At 34.3% G+C, this 16,135-nt stretch overlaps 1 protein-coding gene across 1 annotated transcript in view; it reads left to right on the top strand.

Moving 5' to 3' along the window:
• The window catches only part of itga9 (integrin, alpha 9), a 159,632-nt gene that overhangs the window by 43,103 nt on the left and 100,394 nt on the right, over positions 1-16,135 (top strand). The gene's annotated exons all lie outside the window — the stretch shown is intronic.

The following is a 16,135-nucleotide window of genomic DNA, read 5'->3' as shown; positions in this document are numbered from 1 at the left end:
GCATCTTCCCATAGGGTTCCCTCATACATATTTAAATAACAAATAATATAAGCCTGGAAACAATGTGTTTCAACACATCAGACAACATAGCTGTACATGTGGTGTCACTTTTCATGATTATTGAACTTAAAATTAAAATGACTTTTTCACAATGACATGTTACATGTTAATTTTTCTGAATGAAAGAGTACCTCGGAACCCCTATTTAATTTTACTTACTTGTAAACAGATTCTCATAATGCTTTAAAAAACAGACAATAATAATTAAACACTCTTAAATGTAACAGTCTTACATTGATAAGATAATGAAAAGAAACTTTAACTGAACTGTTTTTATTTTATGCAAGAAAAACTAGACTGCCTATCTTACTTACAGATGACATCATGTCTAAGTGTAGTGTGTAAAAGAATCTCATGTGAGATATGATGTGTTTAAAGTCATATGTCACCCTCACATGACCTTCTTATTAATTTCAGATGGCCTCTGGTTACTTCAACCCTATTAGAGAAGGGTTGTGCAAACTGGTGTTCAGTATCCAAGGGTGATGTTTGAATCCATTTCTCATTAAACTCAGTAGTTGAAATTGACTCAGTTCCTCAAAGGTCCCACATATGTTCAACCTTTTCGACCTTTGCTTCCCTGTACCAGAAAGATTTCTTGACAAAAAGCATTTTGATATGTCATCACTGTGCTTATTGTATATTCACTATTTGAACACTGTTTGTTAAATGCACGTTTAAAAGCCTAAATTCCAGTTACATAGAATTTTGTTGTTAGTTGCTTAAATATGATTAAAAGGTTTATTAACTATTTTAAATAAATGACCTGTCAATATAAAATCTTTGAAGCATGTAACTAGTTGAGTTTTGTAACAACCATGAGCACAGTGTGAGTAAATTTAAACAATTTGAAAAACATATTTCTGTAACATTTTTTAATAAAAGGTATGGCTTTATTGAATAAAGTACAGCTGTAATTGCTTACAAAAATGCCAGAGAACTGCTGTCATATTGCAGAACCTCTTCGGTGAGGAAGCTAATAATGAACTGCAACAGATTTGGCTTTAATAAGGAATGTTATATACTAATTATACTGATGCAACTTGCAGATAGTTGGAGAGAGCTCTATATGTCAAACATAGTAGAAATTGCAGAAAATAAGAATATTTCTTTTGTTCCAGTATTACAGTACATTAATTTATGGAGAAAATCCAGTTACACGGGGGAGTTTTAAATGGTTTTAAAGATATCAACCACCCTGTTTGCTGACTTCTGTAGCTACAGTTCAGGAAGACCACAGTGGAAGTGTGTTAAGTTTAAGCTGTGAATTGGTGACAGACCTGCCTCAGAGAGATACAGTAATTACAGTAAAAAGTCCAGCAATAATGTCTAATTAAATCATTGCCTGTTTCAAAGCAGTTAAGTGACCCTCCTAGCACTAATGGGACTGCAGTCTATCACTTAAATTATCTTAATGAAAAGAGAGCAGCTGTGGCAAAGGAGTGTTTACTGGTTGTGAGGGTAGTATTTCAGTGACCTGAAAGCATGGTCTTTTAGAACATGATAAAGAACTACACTTTTGTTTTTGTCACTAATTGAATTAAACATGGTGGGTGGGATTTCACAACAAACACCGTACCAAGAAAACCAGCATCTTGAGACCGATCCTATTGGATTGATTTACCACCTCATGTAGCCTACAGGGATCAACATGTGGGGCAGTAAAAAAAATCACTCAGGTTTTTTTTTACAAGGGATTTCACCTGTTTAACTCAGAAAAGATGAATCTGTAGCAGGGAATGGAGTTTTACCACAAGGTACTTCACTAGAATTTTACCTCAAAATATTTATTCAGTCTCATTTTATTTCTTTTGTGTAAATGTTTGATATGCCTGTTTCCACACTTTGTGATTATTTTGCCTGTTTTAAAACAAATCTTTGATAAAACTATGTCCTTTTATTCTAAGGAACTATTTAATATCTGATGTATTGTTGAAACATTTTCTGTCATGTGATAGCTCTTTTATTTGAGAAACTAATATTACGAGCAACTGTTAAGAGTCAATAAAACTAGAGAAGACTGTTTGCTATAAAGACTTTAGCTATTAGTTTTCACAAAACAAAACTAATTTGAATTACAGACTTGTACTGGGCACACAAAAATGGAATCAATTGAAGTTGATAATTTATTACAGGACAGTCAATGAACTAAAATGAAAAGTTCCAATTGTATATTGTTATTAAATCTAGCAATCATTTTTATTATGATGAGGGAAGATTGTTTTGGCTTGTGTCTGCTCAGTTTATTGTGTTTTTAGTAGGAAATGGATTTTGCAGTATCTTAGTTTGGCTGGCCAACTCTTTAAAATAGATTGTGTGGTAAAACAATTAATGTAGTTCTTAATTTTAACATTCCATTTAATCTATTCACAAGAAAAGTTCTGTTAAAAACAGCTTTTATTGTGCTTCATTTTCTTTTCTTACTTGCTTATATTATAGTTTTTTTTCTTTTTACTCTTTTTCTTAATTAAATTGATAGTTGGTGATTTTAGTTAAACTGATTTTGATGTTTATATTTTCAGATACCACTAAATTTGCAGTATTTTCATTTTGATAGTCTTGTGTTATCTCTCTTTATGGTATATATCAGCTTGAACCAGAAATACATTACTAACTTTAAAATTCTGAAGTAAAAAAAACAGTGGTAATAACTGTTTACAGCAGGCCTCACACCAGACGGTTAAAAAAGGTTTGGAGGGGTGAGCTGAACATCCTGGCTTTTGAATAATTAAACATTATGACCTGTCCTTGATTTCCCTAACAAGAAAGTAGCTGTCACTTTTAATATCCAGTGATGAATAAGTATTAGTTTTGTATAAGATAGAAATTCTGGTTGTGCATTTTAGATCCATGCAAAAGCAACATAGGCAGATGCATGACAACTAAAGACATGCCTGATGTTTAACCTGTAAATACTTCTAGCAACATCAGTTTTGGGTGATAAAGTTACTCATTTACTCTAAATTTGTTCTCTTTTATTTCTAAAGATAGACAGTCAGAAATTTCAACCAATATGTTACTTCCTCGGCAAATGATAGGATAAGTATCAACATTACTTTACAGGTAAACCTCCTATTCTGTTTAGATTTCTCATGTTCTTTCACATGATCTCTTTCTGTAATAGAACTACCCACATAGATAGTCAGTATCTGTTTCAGATCACACTTTAGCAGCTAAATTGTGCATTTTTTGATGGCCTAGGATACATTTTTGAAACTAGTGAATGGTGTTCTAAGCAAATGTATTGCAGATTTATGGGAGAATTTACAAAACAGTTTAAAATGTCTTTAAACTCTTGTATTTTAATAATTATATTCTAACTCCTTGATTTTTCTAAGGCAAGGGCAGAGTAACACAGAGGGTGAGAATGGATTTACATCTGATATTGTACTGTTCTCCAGCAAATTTAAGGAATATAAACAATAACTTATTTTAAAGTTGTCTTGTTTCATTGGTTTGGACCATATGTAATGTGTGGAGAAAGATGAGAAGGTTTGAGACATGTTGTGTTCATTTGCTAAGTAGAAGTTTTAGTAAATACTAAAGTACAATTCACAATTGTGTCAAGCTTGAGGGATTTTCACTATTGTGCCAAGAGACTAACCTCCACAACCAAATTTGCAAGCTGTTAATGCTAACCAAACCTTTAGTGCTTACAGTAATTTCTCAGGGTGATTTGCCTTAATACCAATTTTCAATGCATTAATTTTATTCTTCATCCTGAGAGGATTTTATTTCATAACTTTACATCATAACTTGAAAGTTCTAAAGTACTCACCTTTAAAATATTATTAGTCTTGAATATAGTATATTGTACTCTGATCTCTGTCCATTAGACAGTGTCCTTTTGGTCTCACTTGAAAAATTGTGGTTTTTAAATAATTTAGAATGCTTGATAAAATATCACACATTTTGACTGAACTCTTTCACTAGAGCTACTTATTTCACACAGTTGGATGTTTATCTTTAACATTCTTCAATACCTTCTGCAAAACTGGATTAAAATGCAGCTGCAACATTAGCTGCCTACTAGACTGCTTAGTCTAGTAGGGGCAGACTTTGTGATCGTTGTTTCTAAATTACAGATTGACTTCTAATTTGATTGCAAAGAAGAACAGGCCTGACATATAGCATGTGATTGTCTCACTGGATAAGTTATATGTTTGGTATATTCAGTTTGGACCACATAACGAATACTCCTCATCAACCAGCCTCCTTCCCTGTCAGTATCCTCTGTGCAAATCACTATTCTCCATATTTTAATTCCTGTCAATTAGGTATTTTCTAAAATGTGCACCCATAGTTGTTCATCCAAAATCTCTCCTAAGCCTCTCATCTGGCAACATAAAACAGAAGCAGACCACGCAAGCTGCATAATGAAGAACCATCATGTTCACTCAGAGTACCTCACTGGGAATAGGGGCTCTCAATTGACCAACTTATCACAGGAGGTGATTGTCTTGTTATATTATTCAAAGACACAAAGTACATACAGAATAGCACCATCAATGCCTTGATTTTCAAGGTTCAGAAAATACATGTTTATTTTTAGGTAGATTAATATAATTTCTGGAATAAAAATTCAGATTTCTGGAATAAAGATTTCTGGAATAAAATTAAAGCAAATCTCTAGCTTTACAAGGGTTCCCCAAGCACAATGGCTGCTGAGGGCAGGGTGGGATTAGTCATCCAGGGCTTTCTCAGTAACCCATGAGGACTCCTGTGTGGTATGCAGTACTGTCAGTGAGAGATGTGCTTCTGCTCCAGTTGGTGCTGAACTGAGTGATGATTAAGACAAGTGTCTTGAAGGTGCATAGGTCAGAGGAGTCTACCAATATTTCTTCATTCTCTCCAATGTATGGTCATGGAGTTCATAGCAGTGAGTCCAAGACAAAAAGAACACACCATTTGCTATGCCAAATCAGATGGTTATAACAAATAAAGTGATAAAGTCATTAGTAATTTATTCAAAATTTAAATATATATATATCTTAAAAGGAGCTCTTAAGGATTTTTCCTCAGCATTTATCAAAACCTCTCCACTATCCCTAACTCCATCACCAAAGCAGCAGCCTATTGATTTTTGATGGCTGTGATTCATCTCTTTATCTCTTCTATTTGGCCAGGTGGCTAAATTAGTTAAGTCAAATGGGTTAAACCAAATGCTCTTTCCACTTGGGGGAAGCACTTCTGAAGTAACATAATGAAACAATCTGATGTATTTATTTATTGTTACAGTATCGAACATTTGTAGATTTACACCATTCCTTGGCTATCTTATACTGTACATCACCATCTATTTTATTGATTTATCAAAGTAAGATTTTATTGCTTTGCCAGTGTGTATATTTATTTAAATTATAGGATACTGTAAAGGTAATTGCATGTGAGAGGATGGAATTAGCCTTAATTACTAAAAATGTGGCTGTAGAAGAAGAATGTTGAGTTGGTTTCCCTGTCCAGTCATTTGTCTTGATAGAGTGTCTGTCTACATGGGCAAGTGAGAGCTAGGCTCTTTCATAATCCTGGGAATGCTAATAGAAAACAGCTGTGGCTAAAACTGAGCTGGGCTGTCCTGCATACCCATTTATAGTGACCTGGGGACTAAGAAAGGTGACAGCAGCATTTGCGTTATAAGCATGACTTTATGCAGTACTGCTTGTTTGGCTAGACTAGAACTGTATGTACTGTACTTTAACTAGAGTAATTATTTTGTTGCTGTACTTGTGTTTTCAAGTCTGAATATATAAATTCCAAGGCCAACCAGTATTTTAAAATATGAATATTGATACTATACTGTATATACAGTGTAAAGTAAAATGTTGATCTTTTGAGTTGTGGGCTGCTCCACATCACCCCGGTGGGTTCTGCACCTCATAAAAGTGGATAAAATGTATCCTATTCTATGCATGAAGTGTTTTGGGATCTCTTGTGATGAACATTCATTATGAACTTATCTGTTTATAATAAAATATAATAATAACAATAATAATAATAATAATAATAATAATAATAATAATGTTTCTTGTCTGTAAATTTATTCAAAGCAAATGCTATAAAATGAAATGATAATTTATGGTAAACGAATCTGTTCTAGAATCTACAGAATTTATTAATATTTCTTGTCAAACATAATGATAAATAACTATACAAAGCATAAGCATTTTCATTGGTATAGATAAGTGAGCAGTTGAACACAGCTTGGCAAAATCTCATTCTTAAAATATGCACAACATTGGAATAATCTGACTGATCTCATATTTTCTGGCCATGGCTTTAAAGTGAGTAATTTTTTAAAGCTCTGTAATTTGTGACTGTATCCAACCAATTTTAAAGTCTAATTTTTGCAGAATATTATTCTTTAAATTAAATATAATGGTGTTTGCCATTTCTACATCTCTGTTTTGTCTTCCAAAGTTTTGGTCTTCCCAGAAATGCTAGTTCACCTGTCTGTACACTGTATTTACTTTTTTTATTAACCAGGATCATTACACTTTGTTCACATTACATGTTTGAATAAGCAATTAAGATAATTGCAGAGAATTCTGTGTTCATCTTTGCCTGATGAAAACAACATTCCACACATCCAGCTGTAATTTGTCTGCTTTTTTATAGAGCTGTTTCATGACTTAATGTCTCATTATTCTCAGCTAACAAATATAGTTATACACTGAAGTCATACACTTGCAATGTTGCAGGGATATCTTTGGAAGCTTTTTTATATTTACCTGTATGATAATAAAAAATCAAGCCATTTTAACAATGTTCCATTTTGTTAGATTTCCAATCATGCATGCTCTTTCTTGAAATTGAATTATATATATAACACTTTTATTGGTAAAAGAATATGAATATCAGCAAAAACAGCAAAGAAAAATCACCAGCTGAAATGTGAATTTTCATCCCAGGTATACAATAGGTCATTAGCAAATGGAAGCAGGTTTCCCTCTAGATTTATCCTGACTTTGCTCCTTCCATTTCCCACTCAATCTTGACAGACTTCCCAGTCCCTGCTAATGTGAAGCAGCCCTATCACATAATGCTGCCAACACTATGCCTGACAGGAGGTACAGTATGGTGTCGACTGGGTGATGCGCTGTGTTGGGTTTGTGCCAGACACAATGCTTTTGCATTTAGACCAGAAAGTTCGACCTCATAAACCTTTGCCATATGTTTTGCAGAATCAGTTAACGCTTTGTTGGAAACTCTCTGAGGGATGTGGAGTGGAACACTGAGCTGTTTTTGTCTCATGGATATTTTCACTTCCCTGAGCTATTGAACTTCTATAGCTCTTTGAAAGTTGCTGTAGGCCTCACAGTGATATATCCCTAAGCTGTTTCCTCCATGCCCAGCTGCTCAGTTTGGATGGATGCCTGATCTAGACATTGGCTGGGTGGTATAATACGATTTCCCATTCCTGTAAATTAGCTTTTGAATTTGGGTTTCTCATAAAGAAAAAAATAAAGATAATGGATACATTTCCAAGGCACTGTATATCTTGTGATAATACACAATGTTGCCTAGTTGACTATCTTTCTTGAACTGGAATTTTCTGTAACTCCAGCCTGAAGGTGGCCTCAGATTTTATTGTAAATGTCAATACTGTTGCATTGACATTTATAGGCAGAGAAGTCTTTATAACTATTCAACTGTTGATTTTCTTTCTTGTGCATCCCTGCTGGATGCTTAGCTCTATTATGATTTAGTTTTGTTATCAATAGTAGATGCAGAGGGAGGACTAATAGAATTTCACTTTCATGTGAAACACATGGTCACTTTCTCAGGTGCATCTATGAGGTGCATCTATGAGTGCGAATCTGCTGATCAAATCTGGCCTCTTCTTGGGCCAAACCTCTGCCAAACTTCTGTTCCCTGGCAGCTGTTATAATAATGCAAACAACACAAATCTGGAATGTGTAAGAACATGTGGTTGCCACTTGGTGTGAAGTTTAATAAAAAATATTTAAAAACTTGTTTAATAACTTTCTGGAAAATCAGATTTTCTTGGTATAGTTATACACCTATTCAGGCTAATTTTAATTTGTTATTGTAGTCTTCGTTGATAAATCAAAAACACATGAAAAATTACCATTAACCTATTATGGAACAAGACATTTAATCAATCATGTATTCATGATGTATGAATTATAAGTTATGGAATGACATTGTTTGATTTTTCAGTGTACCAATATAAGTTTTAATTTATACTCATACTGAATTTATAAAGTTGCGAGTTTACTTTCTGATGTAGTATTTTGTTGCCCTGATATTATTAGAGAGGAAAGAGGATTGCAAGCTATTGTTCTTGTGATAGAAGAGTTTGAGTTGAAAACAAGTAATCTCATGATTCACCAAGAGGACAGATTGCTCAAGAGTCAGACTTGCCTATATGGCAGTTGCATAACGGAGTTGCATCAGGTCTTCATTTGTTTGGAACTTTTTATTTGATCTTTCTTATTTTTTAGTGGAATGCTCAGTGGTTACACTTTCAGCAATGGACAGTACATACCATGAGAAATATTCAAACACAACCAGAGATTAGAAGTTACATTTGAAAAACAGAGGCATTGCATCTATAATATATTGCATTCCATCAAGAGTTGCAGAGAGCTCTCAGTGCATTATTTACGATGCAGTTTGAGTTTTCCATTTTTTTTGTGCAGCAGGCCTGTAAAACTTCTGCCAAAACACGACAAGAGAATAAGAACAATATGCCAAGATGTTACTGGAGTCACATAAATCAGAATCTTTGTGGAATGCAGGAGAGTCTAGAAAAAATGGAGACCTCATTGATTTGTGATGCCTGTTATGGAAAGCAAAGGAATAACATGGTTTTATTGATTTGTTTACTGCAATCACAGGAACTATTTACCTTGAAATACAATTTGAAGCACAAGCTCCGGAGATGATGAATGTTAATGATGGAGCTTTGTTCCTGTTTTAAAAATAAGGCAAAATGTCTTTGGAAAGAGGTCTTAATTTTCAATGGATACTTTATATATAATATTATTCGTCCTGTATATAACATTTCTGTTCAGCAACTGCCCTTGTTTTTAACCTAAAATGACCAATGTATGAGTATACCATTTGCATTCCTCTTTCCTTGTTAGCAATAAAATTTCCATTGTGTTAAAAAAATCTCTAAAGCCCTTATCTTACATTTAAGAATTTGAGCTCTTTATTGATCTCTGTGAGCTATGACGGCAATTAAGCTATTTTCTTCCCAACTGTTCTTAATTATAATTATTTCCTACATTATTTCTGGAAAACTATATGTCTATGTCACATGTAAATCCCTCTTTTTCATCCTCTTCCACCTCATTTCCACCTCTGCAGCAGCCTCCTGGTTTACTCTTCACTCTGCAGGGGGTCCCAGCTTTCTCGTCCTATGGGTAATGGTCTGGCCCTGAGCCAAATGGGTTAAGCCAGGTCTCGCTATGCTGTACTTTAAGTAGTCAAACATCCTCAAACACATCCAATTTTGGGATGTCACTATTTTTGTGAATAACAAATGATGTAATGATGTAACTCAAGTAGGTCACACCCTCACACTTAAAGAAGGCTCCACAGCCGAAACATTGTGTTTCCTTTCTTCTCTTTTCAGCATATAATAAACCTTTAGTTGTTCCTTTATGATGTAACGGTGCAGAATGAAATATTACTCTGTCACATTATATACAGTACAGTATGTGTTGTATCATCAGTTAAGGGTGTTTTGTTAGCTGAAATTTACATTTGCATTGTACGTTTAATTGTTAATTTACTTCAATGATGACTCCGGTGTTTTGTGAAAATAGTTTTTAGTGGTTCAGTGATTTTAATTGTACATTTACATCTTAACCTCAGTAAGTTTAAGACTTCTTATTTACTACAAAGGGGCAAGAGGATCAGTTTGTTGATCATGTATTTTGTAGAAAGACAGGTTTTAATTTCTGCCCCTTGAACAACTTAGTTAATGAATCCCAGTTTATGCAATCTTAAAGGACCTTACCCTGAATTGTATTTAAACAGTTGTGGATTCACATAAAATTTTATGCAGGACATTTGTGTTTTTTATAGTGTGAGTTAGCTTGTTTACTCTGTCTCAAGATCTCATCTTATACACATTCCCTGTCTGTCTCCAAAGTTGTTCCACCTATCCTGGTGCCATATGCGATTTGGCATCTCATGAAAATACATTCTGATACAGTAAATGTATATGCCCTTCACTTCGTAGTGGTAGAGACTTCATTAAATTTGATAGCCGGATATATATATAGGGATTTAGTTGTCTGTGTTGCAAAAGCAGGATTTGAATGTGTCGCTTCAGGACTGGCAGATAAAGCTGACACTTGGCACAAAGTGACTGAGCTAGTACTTCCTTGGCTGACTAGTAACTTGTCGGCTTGCAATGTTATTGTTCACAGACAAGCTAGACTGATCTTGCAGCTGTGCAAGTTAGCTTGGAAATGTTTTTTGAACAAAAAGGTTACTACACTGTAAGTCGCTGTGTGTGAATACTGTGTACAGTCTGGAATAACTTTGCCTTTCTGTTTCTGTTTTCATTCGTCTGGCCAAGTGACGGTAATGTATAAAAAAACCTTGATGAGGTAATGAATTCCATATTTGTTTAACTGTACAGTGGCCCAATTTGTAAAAACTGGGATTAGGTCTGAGACTCCTTAAGGAAAATGTAAAACAGTTTAAAGGAACACACAAACGTCATACACTTTGTCAAGTCTTCTCGACTTCTATATGAGATGTACTGAATGCACATAAAAAGCATCATATAAATAATATGTCTGTTTACAGCTACAGTACCTCTTGTATTTGCTAGAAGAAAGTACAGTATAAGGGAGTTTCAAACCATTGTGCTCCAGAGCAAAATGTTCTCTTTGTGTTCAGGAAGTTGAAAACACCTAGAAAAGGAAGTAGAAAACGCCTTAAGGTGCATATCTGCAAAAATAGACACAACCCAGTTTTCTTGTAGCTATATGCAGTATAATGGAATCCTTTCTGTCTGACTTGAGTCCCTCTGGCTGGCTGGGAGGTGGGCAGGGCTGACGGTAGGCACACAGAGACACACCTGCTGACCACATGTAGCAGAACTACTGCAGCTGTTGTTTAAATGAAAACCTGAAGAGAACAGTAGGTAGTTACTTTATGTAGTTTGCAAAATGAAAAAACAGACTTTGTGTATTTAGAAAATACACTAACAAAGTTTACTGGCCGCTGTCTATCACAAATGCTACAGTGTATCTTTATTTTCTGCATTGGGATATAAGGTTCATTCAGTCACACAACAAATCATGCTTAAGATTTATATGATTTATATAATTTATATCTTTGAATTATTCTGGAAATTAGTAGTTGTAGCGCAAAATTGTATGGGTTAGTGATCCTGTGAGGGAAAAAAAATAATTGAAAGACTTATCGTTTGGTTTGGATAGCTTCAAAACAGATAACTCTCTGAAATACAAGATTCAATCATCTGCAACTTTCTCATGCGGCAGGTAAAAATACCATTCTGCTGAATTTCTGGTGTGATTTTCAAGGACTCCACACTTATTTTAAAGATAAGAATGTACAGCGTTTTCAGTGACAATGATATGAGGTGGGACTGGCTTTTGAAGTATAGTGATCGTCAAGAATATGCTGTTAGTGTAGCACTTGCATGATCTCCTACAGCACAAGAAAAAGAAGATAAATCCATTAATAGGCATCTCAAATTGACACATTCGTTCTGTAGTTTATTACAACACACTTTGCGTTATAATGTCAGTTGTATTTTACAAGGACTATGCACTGGATGATTTAAATTGTATTAATTGTCTCTTGTCTTTTTGTCATTTGAAACTATGGCTTCTTCAGGCTTTCTTAAAACCTCTGATTGACCGATTTTCCACACCAACATTCAGTCATCATGTAGTGAAAAATTAAGCAAAAAATATTAAACTTAAACATAAACCTGTAAATTTTCCAAAGTAGTTTTTTCAAATAAACAGAGAAAAGACTGTAACAATTGTCTACACAATTGCATGCAACTGTGCTGTTTTCATTTTCCTTCATCATCGAATGTGCTACTTTGAGAGACTCCCACTTTTAGCACACTTTCCTCTTTGCATGTTATTTTTGAATGTATATAGTAGGTTGATGCAGGTTTGACAGACTTCACAAACCAAAATTGATAAGTGATTTGAGTTAGTTTCCAGCTTTGTATGTGCAATACATATATACAACAAAATAATTAAGAATTGTTTTGTGTGATCATGTATAACTTCCAGTTTTGCTCAGATGGGCAATGATCACACATAGTGGAGCCCCCGATTCATCAGATTTTGCTGAAGAAAAAATTGTCCTCATTCTAATGATAATTCAGTATAATATGAAGTTCAAGTAAGAATCAACTTTTCAGCTGTGGAGCCTTTTTGGATGTCTTCTTCTTCGGGTGATACCCGAAGAAGGCTCCACAGCCGAAACGTTGTGCTTTATTTATGCATGGAATAAATCTTCACTTGTTCCTTTACAGTATAATATGTTCATTCTACTGATAGATACAGTTTGAAGAACCATTGATAATCATTTGTAGTACATTTGCATGTAATGACCTTATTTTCAATCCCTGTTGTTCAAAGAGTTATCAGACTCAGAAATGAGCATACAATTTTTGTTTTATACACTGAGTTACACAGACACTTATATGTAAAATGTGTAAAATGAACTTTAATTAGAAATTATTTTCTTGTGCTGTGAAAGTCAAAATTAGACCATATAATGTATGAAGTCCTATACAGTACTTGTACCCATGTTGTAGTGTTTTGAGGGTAAAAGAAATTAACGTGGCATGCATTTTCCTCTGAGCCTATAAGATATAAGTTGTGATCCATTTTATTTCCCTAAATTCCGTCTGTCAGCAGCCTATTAAATGAGATTGGCCTCATTAGGATTCTGTCGCAGGGAGCCAGACGCCTGCAGTAATGAGGACTGAGGTAGACCTTGAATCTCGGCAAAGTTGCAAAAACTGATGAATCAGGGGGTCCACCATGTGTGAGTATTGCCCATGTGAGCGAAACTGGAAGTTTTTTCATTCGGATCAAATAGTTTTAAGTGGTGTAAAACAGTCATTTAAAGCCGATTGGATATTTGTATAAGTCAGTGTTCATAGCATTTGCTTAGTATGGTGAAAAGGCTGTTTGAAAAGAAGTTGTGCTGGCTCTCTGGTTTAAACACAGACTGTGGCAGAGTGGAATGTTGTGCAAATTGTTTACGAATGCTGTCTGTCTGCCTGTGTGATAGGGGGGCACATTAAATCTAGGGTGAAAGGGTAAGGTTCAGCCTGATATATTAATGCTTGATGGAGTAAACTGTTTGGTTTAAGCTTTTGAAAAGAACATTTCTTCCTGTGCGCCTGTTCCAATGCAACCCAGCTGGACTCTTTCATTGTCATTCTCTGGACGTTGAGCACAGATTTCCCTGATAACTATAAGTATTTATCATATCCCAACTTCCTAGAATGGCAAATTCATAAATATTACATTTTCGTTTAGAACAATTCAGATATAATGCTATGTGCATCACTACGCTCATGAAAGAATTAGGTCAGGGGTCTCCAACCTTTTCTTCATTGAGAAAATCTACTTCTGATTTATATATCCTGAGCTACGAGAACATACAGTATATTGAACATATACCAACTTATGTACATAAAGTTAAACATATACCTATTATAATTGAATTATAATGCCACCCAAAAGTAGTGGGACAAAGGTGAAATTTTTATTTTTGATTGACAGTCAAACAGTTTTGTATTTGTGATCATGAGATTAATATGAATAATTAGAATGTCTGGATAAACCAGAATTCATTCTGTTTTGCCATTATTAGTTATATCATCAATAAAGACAAGCGAGACAGTTTCAGAGGCCTTGCCTCTTAATGTCACCAAATACTGTACATTGATTCCTTGGGTGGTGGCTTCCAGGAGCCAACAATTCCTCCTTAATGGAGAAATCTTCAAACACCCTTAGAACAAGCACAGTCAATTGGGCAGCATCAACCAATTTATCACACTAAGAAATAAACAAACATATAGCATGTACTTAAATCTCTAACTGTTCCACCCTGTTAGCAGTTAATGAGAGCCTTCCTGAAAGTGTTCTCCCCTAGCTGTATTTGGAAGTTATAGAAATTATGTGAGAATTGATTTTGAAACCTTTAAATTATAATATATAGTTAAAATAGCTTAGTATTAATAAGCTACTACAGTAAGAAGAAGGCCTATTAATAGCCTATAGGCCTCTTAGCAGAAAGCCTATAATATTGTCTAAATTCCAGTTTGCTTTTGCAGAAAAGTGTTGGCTGGCATCTTTAGAAACAAGTTGTTTCTTCTTATGTTTTACTGTAAAGCAACTACACAAGAAAAAAAATGAATGCAATACATTAAAATGGTTTCTGAATAGTTTGTTTTTCCCAGGGATACTTCAATGGCAACCATTCCATATTTAGTTTTTTCATGATTTTTAAAGGCCAAACATCTGAGTTACAATTTGTTATTGTTGGTAATTCTCTTTTCTAATTCTCTTGATGAAAAAATGTGCTTAGGTTTCTTTGTCAAATACACCATGGCATCTTTCCATAGTGATCTGAACAATTTATGTTTATTATTGAAGATACATATAATGAAATATCACTTTTCTTTTATGTTTTGCATATTGTAAACAGTATCTTAATGTATTCTACCAAAATGCCAAGAGGTTGAGGAAATAACATGTTCCCCACTAAAACTAAATTAACTCCTTGAGGTAATTCCTGTTTGCATAAAGCTAGATATTGGTGAGATGTAAAAGGATGTTTCTCTCATACATTAAGAGAATTTTAAAATTCCCCTGGCAGGGGTAAAAACCAGTCAGGAAATAACAGTCTCTGTGCTTGCAGCCTAAAGCCTCTCTCCAGCCTGTTACCAGGCCCAAAAGAATAAAGATATTTGAATGAGTGAATTTGTTACCTAAAAACATTATTGTGGGTTCCATTATGAGGCTGTGACTCTAATGCCTTACATATTTCTCTGTTTATAAAATAAAATATTATCGAATCTCTTTGTTTGTTTAGTAGTAACTGTTTTAAAATTTTGGAGTTTCTGAATAGTAAGTCAACTTACATTTCACAATCCATACTTGTAGAAAACCATACTTCAAACATAGTTATTTAAACTAGTGTCTCTTAACAACTGCCTTTGAAATGTGAATACTTTCCTAAAACTGGACAGTTGCACTGGTTTCACAGAAAGGCAAAGTGATATTCTGTTAGAAAAAAATCTTTAATATGAAAAAAACACTTCTGAAAACTTCTGTGCTAAGAAATCCTGAAGTCTAAATAAACAAAAAGAAGGGGGAGCTGCAGTCCCAGTTTCTCAGACAGGTTAAGTCTTGGTAAAAAAAAAAATGATGTTATAGAAAAAGATACAAATTTTGAATTAAGCACATAATCATGAAAGTACTGTAAGACGACATGTTGTCACAAACTAGCCTTCGAGTTCCAATGAATTGTGGCATGAGGCAGCTCTTCCTGCTCACTAGTCACTGTAATGACGAATGCAATACGATGTACGAACAAATAAGCACAGGTTGTGCAGCAGACATTTTACTGCAGAAATGTTCCAACGTGTTCCAAGTTAACAATAAGTAGTATTTGTTGGCAAAACTGTCTTGAAAAGCATTAGTTCTATTGGATTAAAAGATGTATTCACAGGCCTGCTGTTTACAATGTAATAAGGCTGCAACATGTCATCATAAGTCTTGTTGCCTCATTCTAAATCACACAGTGTTGCGCTGTGCATACCTGTGCCATTTTTTTGGTGATGTAAATTGGAGATTTTACCAGTTAATGTGTACATTTTACTTTTATTGTGGTTTGAAATGCACTCACTGATCCTTTCTGATGCTAAAATATAAAAATAGCATTGCAGTTCCCCTTTAAGGATTATAAATACTGAAGAAAGAAAAGAGTTTGAATGAATTTGTGTTATCTAAAAACAATACAAAGTATTGTACTGTGTATGTACAGTATTACACATCTGTGGCACTGAATAATAATTTAT

This window comes from Lepisosteus platostomus, chromosome 12 (assembly GCF_059453375.1).
Source record: "Lepisosteus platostomus isolate fLepPlt1 chromosome 12, fLepPlt1.hap1, whole genome shotgun sequence".
Taxonomy (NCBI): Eukaryota; Metazoa; Chordata; class Actinopteri; order Semionotiformes; family Lepisosteidae; genus Lepisosteus; species Lepisosteus platostomus.
Note: the sequence above shows the minus strand (reverse complement) of the source record. Positions and strands in the feature narration are given on the sequence as shown.